Source organism: Schistocerca piceifrons, chromosome 2 (assembly GCF_021461385.2).
Source record: "Schistocerca piceifrons isolate TAMUIC-IGC-003096 chromosome 2, iqSchPice1.1, whole genome shotgun sequence".
Classification (NCBI taxonomy): Eukaryota; Metazoa; Arthropoda; class Insecta; order Orthoptera; family Acrididae; genus Schistocerca; species Schistocerca piceifrons.
Window position 1 is genome coordinate 833,025,358 of NC_060139.1, and position 22,230 is coordinate 833,047,587.

Genomic DNA, 22,230 nt, shown 5'->3' on the forward strand with positions numbered 1-22,230 from the left:
TATGCTCCAGTCATACTGTGCCTTGTGTTCTTTTAATTGTCGCAGTGTGTGGCTTTTTGTGTGTGCTACTTTTAAAGTTTTAACAGTTTTTTATCTCCATTTTACGGTCACCCCGTTTTTTTGTCTATTGCCTTCCATGATGTTCCCCCTTTTTTTATCTATGTTCACCATATTCTCTCCTTTGTTATTTTTAAATGTCTTCTATTGTTTGTTCTATGTCTTTCAGCTGAAGAGCAGCGCATATGCTGCTGACAGCCTGCCCCGATGGGGAATTGAAATACAATAAAGGGAAAAAAAACACTTTGTTGAACTACGTCCGTAATTCGTTCTAAGAACCTTGTGTCTCACAATGTGGATGTATTACAGACTTATGGTCGAAGAAGTGAACCAAGAAACTAATTTGCTCTGAGAAAAATTTTGTACTCTTTGGCGACTGCGGAGATCGCTCTTTCTGCAGTGCAATCAGCTGATCGCCACAATTTGGTTGAGAATTGATGCAGACAAGGAATATGAATGCCAAAAACGGTTGTGCTCATAGATAGACCTGTAGTGTAGCCTGGAATTTTCTTGACATATTTAAACACACTTTTCATCATAAAAGCTGAAACTGCAGGGTAATTTCAGAAAACAAACGGATATGGCTCCAACGAATATTTTGACAGGGATTGCAGACATATATCGTACATAAACAACTACAACTGCAATCTATTGTCTGCTATGTAACTTTTACCATATGTTTAACAAATGTATTCACAGGACAGATATTTTTTTCCTACAGTACAATGCGCAGTTAAACTTTTGTCTGTACTTTCAAATATTCCATTGATACCGTTCCCAATGTCAACTTTTAACTGTAAAATCAGTACTTTCCACTATTTTTATTTGCACATCATGAACCTAGACCTCGGGCTACGCTATAGGTCAGCCTGTCATCAAGTATTCAATTCATCAGGGATGGACGTATCAATATCACACTCCGTGTGGTCTCGTGTGTTTACCTGCAGTGGTCGTCATGCGAGGATATGCCTTGCTTACGGCCTAGTGGTGCAGCAGTGGTCAGGAAAGACAAACACATGTGCAAATGTTTTTTTAGTAATAATCAAAATACCTAAATAAGGAAGTTAATTTTTTTGTAACCAGAAGTCAATTATTTTGTTTTTCAATTAATGGCCAAATTCTGTAACTTTATATCTTCTCTTCTCTGAGTCCGTATTAAGTTGAACTTGCGTCCATGTTGTCGAGATCTACACACTTCTGGTTGGTGCTTCTTCTTCCGACGCCGCAAAACTTCTCATTCTTGACCATGTAGGTAATGTAATTTTCATTTATCGGACTTTTTCCTCATATACAGGCACCAGATGTGACATGACATTTTCGTGGTGTATGGAAGAAAATAAAAATGCTTCATATTTTTGCACTGAGAGAAATTATTATTCAGATACCGTGAAAGCTACTACACGCATCTCATATCTAAACATGTCCTCTCTCCACGAGAACTCAAGACATAAGGTGACAAAAAATTGAATGAGGTCTTTATCATTTGTTTTCGCCTTCCGGCGTAGCAAAATCCATCTTCTGCGGGTGCTCACAGAAGTTATCCTTGGCTTTTCCGATGTACCAATACACACACTGCAAGAGAGTACTCAGGCTAGGTCTTTTTACGACAGCAACTGTAAATAAAAGCCTGCTGAGCACATAGTGAGCATACAAGTACTTCAGAAGAATATGATCAGGTTTGCGCCAAACCACAGATAGACGAGATTGATGGCTGAGTCACTGTGAAACTAGGTTTACATTCAAAAATATTCAGATTTCAGTTTGATTTACTTCAGAACGCAATTTTTGTTAAGTCATATCAGAACTAACATTCCAACGATTCATGGACAAGATTAATGCGAAGGCTGATTTTGTGACCCCCTCAGGTGAAATTATCGAGGTCTCAAAATCATTGGCTGGATTGAGATAACACACTATAAAGGCACATAACGTTCCCTTTGAAATGCTTGATGGATACATTCAGTCAGCATTGATGAATTGTGGTGGGGGTTCAAAATCAAACAAGAGAAGTGAAAAATTAACATTCACTTAAATGTTTTTGACAGTGTTCCAGAGGTCTGTATAGATTTAGAAAGCACATCTCATTTATAATAATTGTGAAAGGTTTTTGGGCCTTGGTCATATATGAAGGTAATCCCAAAATGTGTGCCATTTGTGGACAAGCTAGTCATTTACGGAAGCAATGTAGTCACATTCATAGACCACTGAAGCAGAAGCATGGAAGACGCCCACAAAATGATAACAGATCCAACATATGCTGCTGTAAATACCAATTCTGTCCAACTAGTGAAACTGGCTATTGACACATTAGAACAACAGATCACAGACCTAGCACAAAGACACACATGGAGATTAAGGACACCCACCACATCCACAGTTGAACCATTTAGTAGACAGGCAAAATAGTCACTGAAACAACAACCTTCAGTCCATTTGCAGCCACAGTCATATCTGGCAGAATTTCAGCAATGGACAGAAGAAACCTACTTTGATGAGGTGGACATGAAATCACCACATGATGATGAATTTCTGATAACGACATAAATTCAAAAGGGTGAAATCCTGCCAGTACATAAGTAACAAAACAATTAGGCAATCTGTAACAAGCTACCAAGCTATGCCTTTCTCTCATCCATATACACATCAGAGACAGTCAAGATTTAAACGAGCCCTGGCTTCACAAGAGGTTACTTCCAAAGACCAGGTCAGAAAACAACTAAAAATCAGGAAATCTAGTACAAAAACAAACTGGAGATCTTCCAATGTCAGTAAAAACAATACCGAGATGAATGCACCTCTGAAAAGGCACTCGACAGCTGAACTGCAAAAGGAAAATAAATGTTTACTGCGAAACTTGCAATATGACCCAAAGATTCCCTGGTCTCCGGACATGTCTGCTTAGGCGAGAATCATGAATACATAGGCATATTGTTTATCTACCTTACGTGTAAACAGTATCTCTTGTACCACCAGAAAAACTGGAATTATAGAAGCATACATGGGAAACAGATGTTGATGTCACAAACGTCACTGGATTTGACTCAGCCAACAATATCAGATCAGAAGCCAGTACAGATAACATGCACATCTGCAGTTTGCTCCCAGCTGGTTGCGACATCATTTGCCAACATACAAACTTGAAACACTTATGCCTAATCTGGGTCAGGATCTGAGACAGAGAGAAAACCATTCCATAAAGTGCAGCTGACCCAACTTCTCGTAAATTTTAGACTGCATGGATTGTAGGTGGAATGAGACAAAAATCTTAATTTTAATTACAGTGCCAAACTACAACAAATGACAAGTAATCTACAGTTAGTTTTATGTGTGCCATCAATGGCACACATGACAGCCAGCCTGCACCTACATCACAGCTACCATCGTTAACCGTGTTGATAGGGTATAAATTCATATGCAAATGTTGCCAGATACAGTAGACAGTCAATCCTTTCTCAGGTCATTCCAACTGCCACTTTCTGTGGTGTCATATGTTACAATCTAGTTACAAAGCCAGAAATGCATGGCTACCTAACAGATGGAGAGTTACAGCAGGGTATGGTGTCACAGTATTTTCCACATTATCAGTATATGCTACTCTGTCTATATCAAAATATATAACAGTTTCTCCAAGTTTACCTATCATAGCATATCACATAATCTGAGTCATGCATTTGATGTAGTGAATAATGATATAAAAATATTTTTAGATGTCTTATTTTCCACATAAAAATCAACAAAATTGTATTCATTTGAACTATTTTTCAAAAATTTATATCTATATTATCTAATAGATCATCCAACAGTCACCCAAAATATTTTGTAAATCTGTCACATACTCAGTTTAACTCTCGTATAGACTTTGTCCATATTTCCTCCCAAATGAATTCAGACACAACTTAGCAACAGCTAGTCTTCCAGGCTTTACTTTTATTTTGTCAAGATCTATGTAAGTACAAGATTTTTCTTTGATATATTTTTTATACACCTCATCATCATCATCAAAAGCATTAATTATTTTCATGAAGCCTTTTGCCTAATTGTTGAACATCTTGCTTTTTTCCTCAAAATTCCACAATTCGTAGATATCTAAAACATTACATACTTCTTCTATAGCTTTCTTCACTTCATCAGTAGTCCAAGTTCCAATAAAACTTCTTTTGTCAACACTAGGTTTATATTTTTTATTTTTTCTTCTGCACATTTCACACACATAGCAAACAACAGTTTTTAATATTTATTAATTTTTATTTGTACTGGTAAAGTTGGATGACACAAGCACCTATGTTCTAATACTTTACATTTTATTATACCATACCATCATTGTTATAATATCCTGGTCTATACATTTTCATTGGATGACCTGCAGAATAAAAATCATAAAATTATACAATAGAATGAAGATTACATACTCGATGTATTTTATTTTTCTGCTAATACCATCTGTTTTAGCACTTAATTTTATTGAATTTGTATGACTATCGAAAAAAAGGATCTCTTGAATTCAATGGTTTGTCAAATTCCATATCTCACCTAAAGTACATCCAGAATTTCGTATTTGTACACTTCTTGTTAATGTCTTTTTTAAATAATCATCCATTGTCTCTTTATCATTGTTGTTAATTGTTTCAGTTTTAAGCAATTTTTACCACCTTGCCAAAATCACGGATGATATTGATAAAAAGTAGTGGTTTCCTATCAAAAGAGTCAACTTTTATTCTTACAATTTTTACTTCTCTTCATTAAATGTGTGTCGAATATTTTTCTTGTTTAAACTATTTAATCAGCCTACAGAGTCTTTACTATAAATTTCTTTTTGTTCTTTATCCAATACAGCAATTTTCAGGTAAATATTTGGGTCTGTAAGTAGCCACACAAACTCCAGCAACTGTTAAATAACAGAATGGATCAATATTAACTATTTCTAGAAATTGTTTCCTCAGTTCTAAACAACCCCTTCTCAAAATATCTACATCAGAATTACAATATTCAACAAATTTTTTCATATTGGATGCATAATTTTCTTTAACGTTTTCAGTATGTCATTTCATAGTGTCAGCACAATAACATTTGATGTCAGGAATCGGATCTATGTAATTTTCATTTTATCTGTATTGAATAAATGTGGCAAATATCCACTCTTCAATTCCTTCAAATCAGATTTTTTGGGAAACAAATAAGTGATGTGTGTACAAAATTGGTACTATAATTTTTAGACCTAACTGTTCGAGCTGTAACAACAAAACTTCAGAATGAATTGTGAATCATAACTTTGAGCATAATGAGCTGTGAATGTGTAATTTTTCTTTTCTTTAGATATCAAACTATTACAGAATTCCTCATTTGTCTTAAATATATAAACAGTAGTCCAATTAAAATTGTGTAAAATTAAGAGATTTGGAAGATGTGTTCATGTTTCTTGTTGAGCTTCATAATCAATAAAATATATATTTCTTCAGAATAGGTACAATGAGATTTCTTTCGTTTTCCTTTTTCACAACACATGAATTTGTTATGTTTCATTATATTATGGCAATCACAACATTAAAAAACACAATAATTGTTATATTTGTCATTAAAATATGAACCATTTTCCTACATTTTGGAAATTTTTTGACATTACATTGTTCAATTTTTCTTTCACACATTCCACGTTTTTGTATTTCAACACTGCACTTACATTCTTCCAATCTTAAACAAATCTTTCTACTTTCTTCTTATTTATAAGCTGTATCACAAACTACTTGGTGACTGTTTAAACAATCTTCATTATAACAATATCTATTACCGTTTTCACAATATATCTTATTTCTGCAGTATTGCATTCAGATCCTTTGCGTAATTTACACGTCTTCACTTCCAATTTACATTCATTTTTCTCCTTGTTTTTAAACAGTTTTTTACTTTTATTACAAAAATATGATGATTCTAAAAAAACTGTTATACCGTTGATTCTATCATAATATTTTATACAAATACAATTTTATTTCCTTGTCAGGAGCATGATAGGTATAACTGAATTGAGATAACATTTATCAGAATATCAAATAATTTTTCAACCTTTTTTAACAGTGTCTACAGTAAATCCTTCTTCGTTGCATCCACCTAACTGATTACATAAAATTGTTGTTAGCTGTTTTTGTGATTTGTAATTATCTCCTTCACTAATTTTCTTAATTTAGTTGTTTGCCTAAGATAAAATTTGTGTGTGACATGTTAATGCAACTATTACTGCTCAAGACAACACAGATTATCAACATTTTTAATTCTAGTAATCTATGTTTTGGTTCTTTTATCATCATTTAAATTTATTATGTTATTTCCTTTACCACCTCTTGGAATTTCCAACATTTGAATATTAAATGAAGTATTTGCTACATCAGTAGATTCATCAGATGTTAATGTATCTGTATGTTTATTACACAAAACATGAACAGATTGTTTAGTATTATTTGATGCTTTATATCCTGTAGAAATTGGATAATGCATTTCTTTATTTGAAATTTTTATATTCAACTTATCTCCTTTTTTGAAGTTAGTTATTTTTTTAGCTACTTGTAGCACACAGTTAAGTGATTTCATTATATATTCTGCTTACTCGATAGCTGTATCGAGTTTACTAATACTGTCATCGTTAAAAACAATTTTATAGCCATCTAGATTTTGGCGTGTAAATAGCTATTATCAGTGTTTAAAAATACATGAAGTACATAATCAGGCGATAGTACAAAAATTAACAATTCGTTACAATAGATTACATACCACTATTTTAGAGTTTTAATACATGTATGTCAGGCACTTTTTGTTCAGGTTCCCGTCACAGTTCATTCAAGATTACTGTATAAAGAAGGTAGGCTTTGCTGAGAACACATTGGTTGGCCGTATGGCTGCGTCTATATGAACTATGTAATACATGACATTCATGGTACAGCAGTTATGGTCTCTAATTTAAAAAAAAATATAGTCAACAGACAAAGCTTGAAGATTTTCATTAAATCTAGATCCCATTTCTTTAACCCTTTGACTGCTGAAGCCGCACAATCTGTTTGGCGCACTGAGGCGCCGCTGTCTGCGGCGCTATCCAGCTACCTGCATTGCCTGCCTGTCCCTTGGAGCCACCACCGGGATTCGAGCGACCCGCACTGCCCAACCCGCCTTGTGCTGAATACTTCTCAGCTGATTACGACTCGCCCAGAGCCAGTGTGAATTTTTGGCGACTTTGGGCTGTAATATCTTGGGCAATAGTTTTTGCAAAGAAATCAAATTAGGCCATCTTGTACAACTTCATTCATTCTCTTAAGAATAATAATGAAAAGAATTTTACAAGCCATATGGAGCTAGAAAATAGAAGGTAAACCAGCCAAAAAATAGGCGCCCAAAAAAATTTCGAAGTTTGGCTTCTTGCATCTCGTAACTGGAATGAAAGTTGGGAGAGAAAATCAGGCCCGAAAACAATGTAAACTTCGTATTCGCACATTTAGTAGAGTGAATGCCTTATGAAAATGTAATTTAGAGTGTAATAGATCGACAGCACAACGACAAGGAATAAAAAATTTTATTCCCCTACCATTTTTCAATAATCTAGAAATTAGTCGCAAATATGTTGATTTTTTTGAAAAGATAAAAGCAGGGTGTATTCGATACTTGTTTTACAAATACCGTTTTCTATTAATGCTTCAAAGCCAGTCTCATTCGAGCAAAAAATTTTAAGCCCCCAACACTCCCCAGAACAATGAGTTTAATTTCCAATATTGGCTAACAACAGAGGCAAAGTAGCAAGAAAAATCGCACTGAGAACAGAGTTTTAACTTTGGCATGTTGTTTCTCGTTTTGTACAGTTAGACCTAATGTGATTTATATTTGTACTACTATCGATACAAGAATATAACTGTCCATGTTACTTGTTAATAATTTGAAAGTATTGTATGAAGATTAATATATGAGTTTTGTTAAACTGGCGCAATGAACTCGGTGTAATTACATTTGCCACAGTACAGATATTGCGCCATCTCAATCACCAAGTCCGTTCATTTGCCAGAAAACTCCTACAATTGAAGAAGTCAGGCTCTATTTGAATAATTTTATACTTGTTGTATCTATTTCACATCCCTCTTGTCGATCCTGGCTTTGGACCAGCACTGGCAAAGTTAAAAATAGATTTATATATTTTTTTACATTTTTGCCATTTTTCAGTAATTCATGCAGAAGTGTCAATAAGTTTTCTCAGATTTAGTTCCCAATCACTAGTAATGCTTCTTTGTATCTTAAGTCTCAAAGCAGGGTACAGCACATAATAGGTCATTGCAAGTTTTGCATTGGTATCTAGTTTCCTGGCGCACTTTCTGTTTCGTACAGAGCACGCATCTGCACGTTAGTGTATTTTTCTGCGAATGTTTACTCACGATAACAACTGGAAAATGACTTCCTGTGAATCGCACAGGATTCTCGCCATCGTAGCGCCTTCCCCTACCAGCTTTTTTCCGTTCTGTAGCATATTTTTCCACAGTTTCCCTTATGAGAGAAAGGTGAAACTCTGCGAGTGCTATTTTTCGCCCTGTTACTGACCGGGGGAGAGCATGAACATTTAGAATGCACAAATCGAGAATGTGGAAAAAATATTTCTTGTACCATTTTACAGTTGTCTGCACTGATCACACTGAGCTCAGTAACATGTCACAATAGTCAACTGTAACCATACCTCTGCACTGATCACATTGAGCTCAGTAACATGTCACAATGGTCAACTGTACCCATACTCGAATTGTAATCTACAACACATTGCGGTTTCCTTTTTTTTCGCCAGTATTTCTGTCAGTCTTCTCCGTTTCAACTATTTGTGTTGTGTGACTGGTGGTCAATATGCACACCTCTCTCTTATCGCACCACTTGTTAGCAAGGACCTTGTCAGTGGACATAAACTTAGTTTCTCCTCGTTTTAATGTCTTCTGCAGTTTTGGCATGTTGCGCCTATTCTTACGAACAGTGCCACATGCAGCTGTTCCATGGTTGTGAAGCCAGAGGAACAGGTCCGAGCTGGAGTACCAACTATCGACGAACAGTATATGACCCTGTTCCAAATATGCTCCCATAAGAGTTGCCACTACATCGCCACTTTTTCCCAAACTGTGGAATACAATTTCTGTTGTTGCACCTGAATATACAATAAAATCCAAAAACTCTTGACAGTCACACAGTAAAAATGTCTTTATCCCCAATCTACTTCATTTGGTTGGAATAAATTGCTTAAAAGATAATCGTCCTTTGAACAGCAAGGGAGTTTCATCTATACAAAGCTTGTGATGTGGGCGAAATGAATTACGAAACGTCTTAATAACTTCGTCAACAATCGTACGAATTTTAAATAGACTGTCACCTCCAGTACTTGCATAGTTATCACTGAAATGTAACATTCTCAGAAGTAGACAAAAACAGTCTCGGGACACAATTTTGCAGAACACTGGTGTGTTCAAAAGAGTACCTCTGGAACAATAATCACTTAATTTTATCTTCTTAACTTGTGCCATTAGAAGGCAAATAGCAACAAAACAATACATTTCCTCAAATCCAGTTTCTCTCTACTTTGACCGTCGTGAATTCGCGGATTCTGTAGTATTTTCTCTGGTGTAAACATAAAAAAAATTTGTTTCATCTGCAATAAATTTCAACAGTTCTTGAGACATAAATGTCACAAAAATTGAAAGAATGCTTGGGTCAGTATGTAATTGACATTTGCGTCCTGAACTCCAGTCGAAGTAATAATTTGATGGCTGGAAATCGGTTTCTTTCCAGTCAAATGTGTCACTTAAGGGCGCTCTTTTCCGAACGGTTTCAATGTCACTTTCTGATTCCTCGGATTCAGAGGAACTGCTGACTTTTATTCTTGATCTCCCTTCTGTTGTAAAGGACTGAGAGCTTCAGCTTCGAGAGTCTGTTTAAGACTCAACACTGCTAGCAAAGTCCGATAATTCACACTCATTGTCGCTCTTAGTGAGCATATCCAGGATTTCTTTATCTGTTCAACCATGGCGATGTAATGTATCTCATGTAGAAAACAAGTAACTGACGAAAACACAGAAATCGAAGTCGAATTCTGCAATAAGGGAACAGATCAACAACCATATATGCACTCTCAAACTATACAGTCAGACCACTAAACAGCTACTGGGAGAGCAGGGTGGAAAGACAGCTCCAAGTGTTTACCCGTCGGTAGCGCTCAGGTAGCTGTGACTCAGCGTGTCTAAACTCGTCCCTAGCGGTGGAAAGGCCGGGGTGCAGTAAGTGTCAAAATGTCCTTCGCACTGTAGGGAAGACCCAAGGGCCGCACTTATACATGTCAAGTGTGCCAGGGGAACAGCGAGGCATGACGGGTTAACACATCCCCAGCAGTCAAAGGGTTAACACCAAATAAAACATTCTTCAGCTATTTGCTCTCTCTTTCTTGTTCAAATAGATTTCAACTAAATGCATAAATTAGATCAAGACTTACTATTTTTTTTTGTCTCAATTTTTCGAAGACGTCATCTTCAGCTCTGTAAAAATACTTCATATTTGACACACGTTTCAGTTTCGATCTAGTCTTTCGGAATAGTTCTCGAAAAAAAGGAATATCTTGTAAAACAATTAAATTAATTAATTGCGACCTGTTTAACTTACTGTATCCTGTAATACCGAGATTTTTAACTCTAGCTTTGACCCCTGATACTTTCAAATGATCGATATTTCTTGTAGGATGTGAAAATTATCTGTAGTAATTGAATTAATTAGTCTATCCTTTCTTAATCTGGTATGATTAGATAAATTATATCACAAAGCTGACTAACTATGAATTGCTCCAATTTAGTCTTCTATTTATTAAAGGGGAAAAAGTTAGACTTATGAAAAATGAGTAACATTTGGCTTTTTTATTCATCTTCGTTTGTAACATTCCTTGAGAACAAATCTTAGTTTGCTAGAGATTTTTAGTCTCTAGATGTAGGATTTAAGGAAAAACTATCAAAATCCTTAACTTCCTGACAATTTAAACATTTCTTGGTTGAATTATCACAGTCATCATTATTTTTCAGTAGTTTAGAATATTCATTATTGGAAACTACTTCTAAATGATTCTTCTAATAGTCGGCTGAAACATCTTTTTAACATACATATAGGACTTATTTATTATTATACATACTTTTCTGATGATTTTTGTAACATTCTTTATAAATATGTATATGCCTATCCTTTGTATATTTACTTGAGTAAAAGTTATTGATCGACTTCTCTATATCACATTTTTTACACTTCTAGACTTCCATTTATTAAGACAATTTTTATTAGTTTAACTTAAATTGTTGAGGTATGTTGAACAAGTTAATTGTCTCTTGTAATATTCATAAACAATACGAACGTTTTCTCCATTTAGATTATATAAATAGTTCACATTTCATCAGTTACTTGATTTATGAATTCAGAAACGACATCTTCATCAGGACAATATTCAGTCAGACAGAATGAAAATGCAGGTCATTTCATTCGTAATGTAACCATTTATATTTAAAAGTATTTACAAATAAAATTTAAATGAGTTGGAAGACATGCAAAACTACAGAAGGACCAGATGTAGTTGCAACAATCTGAGGGAAAGTATAATGTATGATGGAAGAAGAAGAAGGAGAAGAAGAAATACAAAATGTAATAAACTTTCTTTTATAAGATATATTTATTTTCTATATCAACGGAGTCGATCACAGACCACGTCAATAACAAGCATAGATATAACAACAAGCAAGTGTTTAACATGACTGATGATCAGAATAATCCTTGGTTTTTATGCAGATCAAGTTGCTGATCTTTTAGGACATAAACATCCTGGGAATGCAATTAAAAACAATGTTAAAGAAAAACATTGTTATAATGCAAATTTCAGTAGCACTGAAATGGTATTACCTAAATATGTCCAAAAACCAACAAAATTTATCAATGAACCTGGTCTATATTCTTTAGTTATGAGTTCCATGATGACTTTTGCACAAAATTTCAAAGATTGCTTTTACGAAAAAGTTTTACCTTCAATTCGAAAACATGGTGAATATAAGAAAACAAACTAAATAGAATGAATACAGTAAATAAATGAATTGGAAAAAAACGAATAGAAAATTTGACAGAAACAGGTAATATGGCTTTAGAGACATTAAACGAAAGAAAAAGAGAAATAAATGCATTATTACCTTGTGTTATTCCTCAAACTATTCATCACAGTTTAAGACCAATCTTTCTTCTTTTAAAATTATTTGACAATGGATTTGAATATAATTATTATGTCATTAGGACTCAATGGAAAATTTTACAAAAACAGTTGTATAGAACTGAAGATAGACATCCTAAATGTTAAGACTTAGTTACAATCCTCACTCAAGAAATCTGTATGACAAAATAAAAGAAATTTGAAGAACTGTTTACCAATACAGTTATTTTATTATCTTGGATGGCTATTAACTTGAAAATTTAACTAACGACATAATTAATCTTCATCAGAATGAGTTGTAATTTTCGCATTCTAAATAAGCCTCCACCATTCAGTCACAATGCAAAAAATTGAACTTTTATTAATAAATTTACTGGGTATTCATAGCTCTCACAAAAATTCAAATGTCTTAATAAAATAAAAGTACTCATCTTTCCATCCATCGCACAAAAATTCAACTTTTTAATAAAATTTTATAATATAAATAGGTAATAATAACTGATATTTACAACAACATCTCCAAAGTACAGAATAAAGAACTTTTAAAGAAGGAATATTTAGAACTGCATGAAAGAACAAAAGATTTGTTCATAAGAGATTAATCGTACAGATGTACGCAAAATTTAATAGATGGCAGTTGTAAAGTGTAACACAACCACATAGATTCGAAAAAAAGTCGTATATCGTAAAGATATGGAAATAAAGCATGAGTGTAAAACAACCCTGTGCAATTGCAAAAATTTTAAAGATAGAAAAATACTATATCTGTTGGAGAGGAAGCGAATAGTGAAAGTTAACTGAATAACAAAAATGTAGACAGAAGTACTAATGTTTCTGGTTGCAAGCCTGAGCTGTGATAGTAAATCAACTGTCGTAATGCGAAAGTAAAGCTGCACTGTAAAAGTAAGTAATTGTGATAATGAAATAGGTAGTCTATCATACCGTAAAAGTTAGCATTCTGACTGCAACGATTTTGGACAGTGTAAACTGCCTGAATAATTAACTTGGACATTTAACCTAGAGTCACTGGTTTTGCAAAATTTGATCACAAACACGCTCTGAATAACATAAGTTGGCCTTGATTGAGTAAATAAAATAAACATAATATTCCCTCCTTACTGCTAATCTGTGCAAATCTGGATAACGAGTTGCAGTACTTCTCTGTTTTGCACGCTGCTATGCTAAAGCTGTAAATTACTGTATCTACACAGAGACACTCAAGAGGTGCAATGAGTTCTCTGTTAATTGCATATCAAACACGCTTGGTTGATTAATCGATCAACAAGGATTGTAAGAGTAAGGTTTGTAAGAAGACGAAATATGCACATAAATGACAACATGCTGTTTTTTATATATTGAGAAAATTGCTCAAGGTAGATTTTAAATTTAATGAAATTTTCAACATCCCGAGATTACACTTTCCTATCTATCATATCTAACAACTTTCAGTACAAAAACCAAGTTCCTTCGAATGGCGCAGCAATCGTGAAAAAAATTAAAATTATTAGTGTATTTACGTGACATTCCATTAGATTTTTTCCTTCATATACCACTTTTGTAATTATGTTGATTGAACAAAAGATAAATTTTAACTTGAATCATGATATCGCCATAGCTTCCTCACAAACACTGCTTAAAATTACCAACTTAACTCTAACACAGTTGTATTTCGACTCCACTTGCTACCAGAGCTAAACATTGTCTGCATGACTGCGCCGTCATGCAGCTGAAAGATGTTAGCTGAACTTCTGCAATATAGCTTACAACATCGCTGCTTGCTCACAATCGATTCAGATACCAAAAATACACATTCAAAATTATACATGACACCTCTCAATAGATTTAACAAAAAACTATAAATTAGTGTTAGAAAAACCATTTTGAAAGGATTTAGAAAGGAAGAAAGTTGTCGAATAAAAACAAATAGCAAAAGAATATAAAATCCGTGGCTGTTCTTGTATTAATGGTAGTAACAGCATTCAAAATGCAGAATTAATAAAATTAGTGTTACAAGAAGGGGTAAGCCTTAAAAAATTAGATGATTTTTGAACTAGATGATGCAACACTTTTAGATTAGTTTGGTACCTGTTTGGTACCCACACAAAAATTCAACTTTTTTAGTAAAATAAAAGGACACAGACTCTAAAAATTTAGTACTTTTATGCTTTTTCATTATAGAATTATAAGGTTTGCTGAGTGTCGAGCCTGGAAAACAAAAAACCGTCAGATTATAACCATTTTCTTATGGGAAGTCAGCAGACAGAAAAACGATTATTAAATACAGATTCTCTTGCTGTCCAGCACCTGAAATTTAGTACAATCTTTAAAGCATCAAAATACACTTGTCAAACAGATTTTTATAAAATTACATTACTTATATTTAACCAGTTCTTATCAAATCCAAAATTATTTCCCACATATATTATCACCCTTCTTTCTCAACAAGGTAGGTATCTGGATAATTTGTTTTAAAAGTCAGTTTTCATAGAAACCTCCTTCGATATGTAACATTTTATAATGGACTGAATTTGAATCAATAACGTCTGCATTTTAAAAACTTCTATTGACCTTTTGGCAGTATATTCTTTCACGAAGATACCTTTTAATTTACTTGATTTTACATTATTGCCTATTTCATATTTATTTTATTTTTTTCATTTTCTTTGATTACATCTTCTGCCTAGAGTATTACTATTGAATGCTTTTTGTTGTTGTATTTATCAAATAGATTTTTCACTAAATCAACCCATTTGTAATTTCTGTGATGATTAAATCTCTTCCATATCTTTTCTTTCCTTTAAGTGTTCTATTAAATTTTTCAACAACAGATGCTTTTGACTCACAAAAAGATGAAAAATGAGTAAAATCATATTTCCTTATCAGTTCTTGCAATTCTTTATTATAAATATTTCCATAATAGATTCGTAAATTTCTTGGTTTTTTTAGAAACAGAAGAAGCAGACTTTGGACTGCATATATCCCTGAATGTTTTTCACTAGAATCAACCCATTTATGTAGATTAAGAATTTAATAGGTTTTAAATTATTCTTCCATTCTCGCAGCTACGATCTCAGCAAGGCTTGGGACCCAGTATTGAATGTAATTAAGAAGACTCTCAGCAAAAGTATGAAATGGCGACCAGGGCGGATGTAGCAAGCACATCGACACTACGACAGATTCCGACACCATATTCGCGACTGCCAGCGCGGAGGCGCGGACGGCGAAGAGAGCGGCCTGTGAGGGGAGGGGATTTAAATCGGCCGCCCGCCCTCAGGAGCTCAGTTCGTCAACGCACCTGACGATAGCGACATGTCTGATCGCCGAAATTTTGTTCCCTTTGGATACTATGAACCGGCAGTACACCCGTGGACTGTTCGAGCAATAATTCATTTATCCCCATCAAATTTTACAGGTAATTTACCAATGTATTTAATACTATCAACAGGCATTAATCTAGAAACTGTATCATGAATTTTGTTGATAAATTGTGACATTCTTTCACTTATGTTTATCTTTTCATTATTTGATCCTTCTTCTTCATTTTTAATTTTTTATCTTGAATTTCTTCTCCATATTAATTCAACTAATCTTGTATTTCTGATTATTTAACATATAGTTGTGCTGTCCAACATAATTAAATATTTCGAAATAATGTTGATGACAATATGGAACAATTTGTTTTTCAACATTTCTATTTTCTTTAATTGCTCTCAGAAAATTATCATCTAAACTTTAGATTCCTTGTTTCACTTGTTAGATAGCGCCAGTAACTGGTTGGTCATTTTTTATATTTTTCATATTTTGTTCTGGGTTGTTTTATCCATTTTTTAGATTCTCCTTTAATTTCTCTTTTACTGCTGCATTTCGTCTGGCTTTTTAACAACCTCTGGGTCATATTTTGTAAACATTTTATATTTAATGAAAAATCATTAACAAATTATTTGTAAATGTCTTGTTGCTAGAGAATCAAGAGTAACCTTTCATTACTGTTATGTTGTTATGAAATTCTATATTTTGTTTCTGAACATGCTCTCATTTTTCATTTTAGTTATGCCTATTTAACTTTGTGTCATCATGTAATTTTAAATCATAAGATTATCTCTGACTAATTGGTTTCATATTTTTGAGTAAGTTTGAGCTACATAAAAACAATATATTCCTTTGTGTCTACCTCTAGTAAAATATTGTCAAAGTATATCCTAATTTTCGAGAGTAAAGTCATCAAATACTACAAGTAAATTATCTAGCATTATAATTTCATCGTTATTTGCAATAAAAGTAGCATTCTTTTTATTATGCTTGTTTTCAATATTTTGCACATTTTTATAAATTCTTGGTATTTCGATTGATCAAAATATTTACAATAGCTATTCAAGTGACTGATTTTATTCCAGGTCAGCGATCCTGGCACTATAATATAATTATCGATCATTACTGTTATTTTTCCACATACGCTTGGTCCTATTATTGCACATTGAATAAAGTCTGGTAAATGTGTACCATGCTTATTCTTTGATTTTTCTCTGGAATACTTATCATTTGTTCCCAATAAGGTTTCATTTACTTAAAATAATGTTTATTAATATAATTGAGTATATTATTTCAATTGAATGATATGTCATCTCTTCTAAAAAAAATTAACTCTACTTATATGAGACTGCTATACTCAAGTAGCACTAGTTGGTTTTTATGCAACATTTCTAACTCCAAATATTACTCAAACAATAATAAATGTCACTGTCAAGGAGCAACGATCGAAATTCCTGCTGTCTGGTATAGTTCAGAAAACTTAGAAAAATTCATTCAAATAAAATATTCCAATATTCACATTAAAGCAGACGAAATTTTAAATAGAACTATTATTGAGAGCAATGTTAAGTTTTATATGTAAGAGGTAGTATTGGAACTGTACCTGGATTTAGTGGTCAGATTACTGAAAGTAATAAAAAACTGTGATGATGTTCCAAAAATTATTCCATTCGAATTAAGTAATATAAATTTTAATTTGGCTGATGGAATGCTTGTAAAGCGTAATGATGATTTCCATTGAGAAACTAATGTTACTGCTTCTTCAAGCCAAATGCAGTGTTTGGTGTACCAATAATGCATGAGCTAAATTATCGTGTATATACTCCAATTTTGGATCCTGTTCAAGATTTAAAAACAACTACAAGCGATGAAAATGATAAGTTGATTCACTGCAGTGCTGCTTGTGTAACAGTTGTTTTAGAAATCTCTTAATAAAATTTATTTTTTAATAAATAATGAACAACATAGACAGTTAGCAATTCAGTTCATTCGCTGTGAATGAGAAATCTAAAAATAATTTAAATTTACCAAACGAGGATACAGAGAGTAGTATAAACATTTGTGGTGGATAGGTATATCCTAGCCATGCTTAATAATACCTGAGTTTTAATAACATTGGAACTGATAGTACAGATTATCAAAAATATGATCGAAAATCCAATAAAAATTTAATTGATAATTATGTGGCTAAGCTATTTGATTTTTTAAGCATAAAGAAAGGAAACAATGCTTCATCTAGAATTGAACATCCTTTTACTTCTTCATCAGTTTTATTGTATTCAACTTCATCTGTTGCTGGTAAAATAAGTATGGAAGGACACATACTTAATAATGGCAAAATAAAAAGTAAAAAACATGAAGTGCTTTATCCACTGATTATGCATAGTAGTTTCTGTAAAAACCATAAAGAAAATTTATTGGAAGAATATCTTACTGTAACTTTTACTTTGAGTTCCAGTAGAAAATGTGGAAATTCGTGCATCAGTTATTAAATATGAGCGAAATTATATATTAGAACAACGAGAAAATATATTGAAAAATTTTAAAAAATCCGATATCTTTTGTGAACTGCAAACTATAGTAGTTTCTGGATTGAGTGGTAAGAAAAATTTTGAGTTAGATATTACGAATTTCTATAGCTCTGTTGAGTTTGGTATGCCACATTTTGTGTTTGTTACATTTCAAACAAATCGCAAAAATAATCTGTTACTTGACTCTTCATTATGCAATCACATTACATTACGGGATATATACCTGAAAAGAGGCAGAAACGAAGTTTTCCCTCAAGAGATATGGAATGTTAATCCACCTAATAATTTTCTGAAAGTATTTGATGCATTTCTCATTTTCAAACGAGTTACAGTACTCAATGGAGGCACTGACGTAAGTCCATACAATTTCGTAACGAACAAACCTATATTTGTGATTAACATGACATGTAGAAAGACTATTGTAGCAACACAAAAGACAACAATGATATTAATGACGACTTTTATTGAAAAAATTACTGCAAATGCTTTAGAATGCATAGTTATCTATGGTAAAAAGAACCTCACTTATGACGCACATTACAGAAGTTTAATTGAGAACTTTTAAATTGAAAAATTGCGTTTGTAACTTGAATAGCCTTTTTCATGTAGATTGTGGAAGCATTTTGAATTTTTAAAATTACTTAGCAGTTTCCTCAGTGTCAGCAACAATGGAAGATAAAAGTCAGCGGGTGACTCGAGACTGAAGGCTTAGCGAGGTAAGATAGTAGCTCCTGCCCCTAAAGAGACTCGTGACAGACTGAACACAGTGCAAGTTTTGTCTGTGGTGCATTATCAAACCAAATTTCCCTGGTTCAGGAAACCGCTAACAGATATTTCATGTTTGTTCTACAATCCACTTCATTCTTCAAATACCAACTATATGTACGATATGTGAACGCGATTTCTTTGTCCTGCAGTGCACAGCTGAACAGACAGGATTGGTTCGACTGGTCAATACTATTGTATTAGCTATCATCATCCACAGCTCGAGCCCATCAAAAAGACAAATACGAGAGCCAGAGGCAGCTCTTCCAGAGCATACCAATGTGAATTGGAAAAGATGCATCGGAAGAATACGGGTGGACGACGGTTAGCAATCACAGTCCAACAGCGACGTTCAGTATAAAAAAAGAAAAAAACCCTCTGGGGATAATAAAACAAAGCGAGTAGCATCAGAAAAATGGTTCAAATGGCTCTGAGCGCTATGGGACTAAACATCTGAGGTCATCAGTCCCCTAGAACTTAGAACTACTTAAACCTAACTAACCTAAAGACATCACACACATCCATGCCTGAGGCAGGATTCGAACCTGTGACCGTAGCAGTCGTGCGGTTCCAGACTGAAGCGCCTAGAACCGCTCGGCCACACCGCCCGGCAGGTAGCATCAGAAGAAATCCCTAGGGGGCTATCCTTCAAAAGGCGCCAAAATTTTTGCTGAAATTTTGTATTATTTTGTATATCGAATTATTTTTAACTAATTCTATTACATTCAGTGTAACCAGAAAGATGCTATATAAAAGTAGTAAGTCGGAACGTAAATACTAAATTAATTCATCAAAAAACTCATTCATGACTCTACCCCCTACTGCATTCAGTGCACCTAGTAACTATTCTTGGGCCCAAACCTTATTAGGGGCCCAAGTCTCTCAATGGTTTGGATCCCCCAGGGTGCTAAGTTGTGAGAAATCAACCTGCTGTTGTAAAATAATTTTTATATCACATTATTAATAAAATAACATTACACCAACACCACCTTAACAAATTTACCTTTTTTTCCACTTAATTTGTATGAGTCATACGGGCCAGTTGTATACAACTGTATTTGATGTTTGATATTGACCACACAATATTTTTTTAGGCATTGTGCACTAAAATTAGCAAGTGTTGGATTCGAAAATACGCTTTCTTTACATGTTGATGAAAACCCTACCAAAACATTTCCCCAATAAATGTACATGGAAACAGCTGTGAAACACCTCTATAATTTGCTATGCCTGCCAACAACATTGAAAGATAAAGCACTTCCAATTCCATCTCAAGGTGATTTTACCGTAAGACAAGAATACAGAAAATATTTTTCATTCAAGAGTAAATACAATATAAATCATTTTTATTTGTATATAGTTCTCCTGGAAGATCATCAAACTGAAGAAATGAAATGATGTGAAAGATATACACTGATCATGTTGATGTCAGAAGAAAAGATAGACCAGCAATCATCTTCTTTTATTCGTCTGTAGAATAGTCAACTTACAAGGGTACTCTCATGTGTTTTGATGTGACATTATTTCTTGTTGGAAGGAGCGTGTCCTTCAGAGGTTGAGCTCAGAAAGCTGGAGATCCCAATAACGACAATTTCCTTTTAATATTGGAGCTCTTGAGTCACTATAACCCATTTCTTGCAAAATACATTTGCAAGGGCAGACACCGACAAGATCTGGAAAGCATTTACAAGTGCATTGCCTGTCAAGTGATAATCAGAGTTGTTCTGGCGTAACCACAAGCACCGGAACGAGGACGAAGAACGCAAGAGAAGAGAAGGCAGTGAAACGATGTTGGCCAATAGTGCGCTGACCAGGACATCACCACGAGAGGAACAGCATCTAGCCGAAGTGAACATAAGCGCCGCTCTTGCCAGCCTCTGCCGGACGTTAGTGGACAGTATTCACAGAGTACTAGCACGGCTTAGCAGAGAGTGTAACGATGTCAGTTATTAGTAATCCATATCCACTGCTTGTTTGGCTATTGTCTATAGCGAAAAACATTACTTGTTTTCCTGTCGCCCATTGTTTGTGACACCCTTGTAAAAACACGAAGTTAAGTATTGTCAGTATGCTGTATTGAAATAAAACTATTAATGTTATTTGCTTCCAATTTTGTATAGCATTCCGAGAATGCAGCATCCTTTAGGCACCCTACTTGAGACAAGTGGGCAGGACCCCAATTCTGTCGACGAGGGCTCAACATTTGGCGACGAGGACTCGACAAGAATGAATTTATTTCTACATGTGCCCATCATGCCAAGGGTGCCATCTTGGAGCTGAGAAAAAATGAGAAGTATTACTCAATTATTGTTTGTACAACTTCTGACAATTGATAAATATGAAACAAATTAATGGTGTTTGGAATTCATAGATTGTAATTAGAAAACGAGTAATACTGTTGCACTTTTAATACTATCAACACTTTTGAAACACACAACTGCGAACAACGAATGCCGTGGGCAAGTTTATGACAACTGAAGTAATATTAGACATGCTTACAAAGTTGCTCAGACATATTTTCTTCAGTGAAATCCTCTTGCAAAATGTTCCCTGTTGTTGTCATAACCTTATGCGGCGTATATGCAACCGAGAGTTGTCATGCAGCTGATTCTTATTTCAGAGTGACTCAATTTCCTTACAACTTGTTCACTAAGAGACCATTTGTTCTGAAACTGCATTGAAAATTTTTACATTACGCATCTGATACCAGTTGGAGTTTTCAGGTTGACACTGCAGTACCATTTGCAGCATCTTTTAGATAAGATTGCCATTGCTGTTGAAACTCTCAGTAAGTAAATTCATAAGATTTATTAAAGATAAATGTGTTTTATGGCTTTATCGAAAACCTAGGTTCTAATTTGAAAACCTGATTAGAAACAGTGAAGATTTTAGACGAAAAATTTGGGTTTTATGGAAATACTTAAAGGCGACTGACGATCAGGTCGCTGAGGCATGCAAGTTAACTATCAATGAATACCGTTATAATGTCACAAGAGATTGAGAAGAAGAGCTTAAACAGTTGAAACCAGCATATACTTAAAACTTTGAATATATTGTTTAGGAACCATTTGAACTCTTGTATAAGATTTACAAGCTTAAAATTTTAACCTAGTTTAAGAATGTATGTGTATGTATATTCATCTTTTTACTGTTCCAGTGATTGTAGCTGAAGTAGAAAGGTCTATCAGCACTGTGGCTCATGTTAAAAGTTATCTCACATTAACTACGCGTCAACAACGTCTCACAAATTTGGAAATCTTGGAAAATGAATTTAATTTGGCATGGCAACTAGATTTCCATGCTGTGATATAAACATTTCCTGCACGAAACGCTCGCAAAGTGCCATTG